Genomic DNA, 4,733 nt, shown 5'->3' with positions numbered 1-4,733 from the left:
GTGTGTGGTATGACAAGAAGTGTCTCATGGGACCTGTCAGCGAATAACTCGTACCGAACTACATAAACAGGTCGATCAGGCGTGGCACAATGTGTCGCAGGACAATATCGCCATTTGTACGCTGAAAAGGATACCAGTCAGCTCCTGTATTGCCCTCTGTGGAGGCTGCACCACGTATTATTAGTATAAGTGTTCCAGCATGGGTCGATACCTGGAACCTCAGAACCATTTGCGCTATTGATCTGTAAACGCAATATCATTCACTCCATATGCACTGTGGCAACAATAAATCGTGAGTGAACTAGTAACCTCTAAAAGAGTGTACTATGCTTCATTCTTACAGTATATTTAGGAGTCAGCCTTGTTCGTACACCACCTTACAGATCCCAATCATGCCAGATAGGTTGAAGTTATCCTAATCGAAACCCTGCTGCATCATCACAGGATCACTGGGATTAACTCCGCTCCAACATGTCAGCTGTCTAGCAGGTATTCCAATCCAGGACGTCTGCCGTAAATCTACCGCTCGACTCGAAAGAAATGAAGTATTTAATATAAAGACCTATTCTCTGTGTGGCTACTCACCAGCAACTACCCAACTCAAATCAAGACGAACTTTCTCTACCTTACAAAAATTCTCAGTGAAAACGTTCAGAATATGTTCCTGGGGCAACAGAGACAGCGACATCACAGAATGGATGGCACCACGTGAGAATCTACCTTCTGAACATAAATAAGACTGAACGACACGGAAAACACTCAGTAGGCTAGAATCCGGTATCGGAGAGTGCAAGACCAACCATGAGAAGTGGAAAATTACTTGTGACTCCACACTGTTCGAATGCGGGAGAAGAGCAAATCACGGATTATCTCCTAATCTCCAATCTTCAAGCTGTGTAAAATCACATGCTATAAAAAAAAAGAAAAAAACTTGTAGGAGCTACCCATGATGCCTGTGAGGTAGATAAATATTGGTCACATAAAGATTAACTGATGTAATTATGTAATATCAGTTTGTAGAAAACTGTAATCTGCATTTGAAGTAACCTTTTGATATACGGCGTATGATTTTCTTCCTCGGTTTGTATTTCAATGCTTCAATAAAGTGTACTTGAGGATTTACACTTATATATGTCTTCAAATGTTCTTCATCCTGAAGTGAGATTTAGGGTATTCTGCGATGTTTCTGTTGCTTACGTTGCCTTCCTTTTTCTGAATGGTTTGCTAATACCGGTTATATTTGTTTATTTATCTTTGCTTAAGATTGTTCTTTCTTTTTTAAATTGGTTTTAAGTCATTTGCCTCTCGTTCCGGGAGCCTCAGCTCCAGCTGCTGAATTTGCTACCATTTTTTCCCTTGGCTATTACAGGGTGTTGGAACACGATCTCCAGATACACTGCCGCCAACTTGCACGATGTTTTCTGTAGGAGAACTTACTGTAGGTCCTGTTTTCGGTCGACTAACTTCATTGTGTTTTAGGTTCCTCATGCATGTTTTCAGTTGTTGAGTCATTGTCACTCTACGTTTCCAGAATACTGCTTGGTGTCACCCAAGGGATAGCGTCCACATATGTCAGCAGCACGTTTATTGTGCCCATCGTGCTCTCGCCCACATCTCAGCACGGTAGCTGTGCCTCGCGCACTCAGCACGCAAACGTTCACTGAATGAACGAACGATCGTATGACACTGGTGGGCAGGAGTCCCCACTTGGGAAGTGCGGCACCTGGGTTGCAAGTCTTTTCAGTTGATCCTAGACTGAGCGGCTTGTGCATCGATGATGATGAAGGAGACACCACTGCACCCTTTACCCGGGCGAAGAAAAACTCCGACCCCGTCGGGAATGGAATCCGGACCCGTTGAATGGGAGTCAGATGCGCTCAGCACTCATCTAAGAATGCGGACAATGCTCAGTGTAACTGTCCATTCCTCACGTTATAGGCTGTCCGTCGTAGAAACTGACCCCCGGTAGCAAGATAAACTCATGAACAACAGGATGTGTTTGAATAGATCAGGCAAGTTAAATCCGATACACAGAAACTGCTCTCCAATTTTCATTTAAAATTTGTTCCACTCTACCCTAAATCACCCTATGTTATCTCACAAAGGACTCCATATGTAAATTTCATAGTGCATCTGTTTCTTGAAATACACTGTTGCAATTTCGCGAACTTTTAAGCTTGACACAAACAACAGTAGCGAACTGCGGAAGGTGTACACCAGTAATGTTACCTGAAGTAACTCTTAACTTCGCAACAACAACACTGTGACATTCAAATTCAATGGGCTTCAGGTACATTCACGATCAGAAGTGAACTTCAGAGAATCTCGTTTTGAAATCACCGACTTCAAATAAGTAACAAAAACAACTGCAATAGCTAAATACTCAACGATTAATACAGCAAACTTGTCTTGATTTCTGAAGAAGACAGCTCAGCAGAAATAAATTCGCTCCCGACGACGCTTCAAGCCAGACTCACCCACTGAGTTATCCAAGCACGACACAAGCGCCACCCTCAGATGTTAAATTGCACCAGTACCTCGTCTCCTACCTGCCAAACTCGGACAGGTCACTCGGAAAAGAACTTTCTCACCAAAGGCAAAGGTTCCAGGTTCGAATAGCGGTTCGAATCATAGTTTTAATCTGCCTAGGAGATTCAAATCATAGCACATTCCGCTGCAAAGTGGAAATTTGTTCAGGAAATAATCCCTCAGGCTGAATCAAAGCCGTGTTTCCGCAATATTCTCTCTTCCATGAGTGCCAGACCCGCAAGATATGCAGGAGAAGTTCTGTGAAGTGTGGAAGATAGGAAATGAGGTAACCAGTGGAGGCAAAGCTGTGGTGGGGAGGAAGTGTGTGTGTGTATGTGTGTGTGTGTGTGTGTGTGTGTGTGTGTGTGTGTGTGTCTGTGTGTAGGGGGGGGGGGGAGATATGTGATATCAGACAGCTAGTGTCTGCTCAACCTAAAGAGATGTAACGTAATTCACATTAATTCTTCCATATTTCAATCCTGAGCTGAAGCCAGTCAGTTTTTAATATTTCTCCTCATTCTAGGTTTTTATTTTCGATTCTTTAGGTTGTTAATAGGGCGCTTTTCGTTTCGACATGTTGCGTGAGGTTTTCCTTACATATTTCTTCCACAGTACCTTGTTTGCATTTTATTACACTCTGCTCTCACAGAATATGATTCTGATTCTCCTAAAGCTGGGCCGGCCGCGGTGGCCATGCGGTTCTAGGCGCTGTAGTCCGGAACCGCGCGACTGCTACGGTCGCAGGTTCGAATCCTGCCTCGGGCAAGGGTGTGTGTGATGTCCTTAGGTTAGTTAGGTATAAGTAGTTCTAAGTTCTAAGGGACTGATGACCTCAGATGTTAAGTCCCATAGTGCTCAGAGCCATTTGAACCATATGAACCTAAAGCTGTTCACACATGCAACTATGTCTTGTCTCCAGAAGTGCTAGTTCTGCAAGTTTCGCAGAAGAGCTTCTGTAAAGTTTGGAAGGTAGGAGACGGATACTGGCAGAAGTGAAGCTGTGAGTACCGGACGTGAGTCGTGCTTCGGTAGCTCAGTTGGTAGAGCACTTGCCCGCGAAAGGCAAAGGTCCCGAGTTCGAGTCTCGGTCGGGCACACAGTTTTAATCTGCCAGGAAGTTTATGTCTTGTCTCTTTCTGTTTTCTGCTTGTTTCATCTCCATGTTATTTATACTGCTGTCATTCTATCTTCTTAAATCTTAAATTTATTCGGTGATAGGTGTGTTCCCACTACAGCATTTTTCCAACTATTTTCGCGGTGCGTTTTGTGCAATCAAAAGATTCAATTATTTCGTTCTCCACTATTTGCGCTGCACTCCTACCAGAACTCACATAGCTTTCACTTATGCTGGTACATACCCGACAGGGAGAACTTCGTATCATTTATAGTTTCATTCCCCTTCCTCTCATACCCTACCTTTACTAATTTTTGACTCTCTTTCTGCATTAGGGTTCATCGTTGTGCACATTTGTCATGTATATTTCACAGAATTATTTACATTTTACATAACAGGCATATCTCATACATACTTCATCAATGTGTGTAGTGAAATTTCGGACATATTGACATTTGACTCTTCTTGCCTTCAGCCTCACCCCTAGCGGTATTTTTTAATTTTTTATTTTTTCATTCATCATTCTTGCGACTTATTTGAAGCGGCCTACCACGAATTCCACTTGCAAACTTTTATGTCCTCATATGCCTTCAGTTTTTTTTTATTGGAGTTATACCGATCTCTACCTTCCTCTACAGATTTTGCACTCAGCAGTTCTTTCTAGTTGCATGAAAGTTATTACTCCCTGATGTCTTATCGATGTCTTACCATCCTTTGCCTTTTTATTGCCAATGTTTTCCATGTATTTCTCCACTCACTGATTATACAGACAACCTCGTCATTACTTATCTCACCAGTCCACCTAATTTACAACATTCTTCTGCAGCACCACATAACAAATGATTCTATTTCCCTATGTTCCAGTTTTGCCGCAGTCCATTTGTCACTACCGTGCAGTGCAGTATGGGGGCTTTCAAAATATTAATGAAATGATGGTGGTGGCTCTCAACTACGCACCCACACACTCAGAGTTGAAATAGTATACGTTTTGGCTGGTTACGTTGTCTAGGGTCTGGGATACGTAGTTGCCGCATTACAGGCCAAATAACTGCTGAGTCTACATTATACAACATTAACATACATATGAATC

General features: G+C 42.7%; 1 non-coding gene across 1 annotated transcript; it reads left to right on the top strand.

Moving 5' to 3' along the window:
* The first annotated feature begins 3,550 nt into the window (after positions 1-3,550).
* Trnas-cga (transfer RNA serine (anticodon CGA)) lies at positions 3,551-3,625 on the top strand. The gene has a single exon. It is a non-coding gene; the product is annotated as a tRNA-Ser (tRNA).
* Positions 3,626-4,733: the final 1,108 nt, after the last annotated feature.

Source organism: Schistocerca gregaria, chromosome 4 (genome assembly GCF_023897955.1).
Source record: "Schistocerca gregaria isolate iqSchGreg1 chromosome 4, iqSchGreg1.2, whole genome shotgun sequence".
Taxonomy (NCBI): domain Eukaryota; kingdom Metazoa; phylum Arthropoda; class Insecta; order Orthoptera; family Acrididae; genus Schistocerca; species Schistocerca gregaria.
Note: the sequence above shows the minus strand (reverse complement) of the source record. Positions and strands in the feature narration are given on the sequence as shown.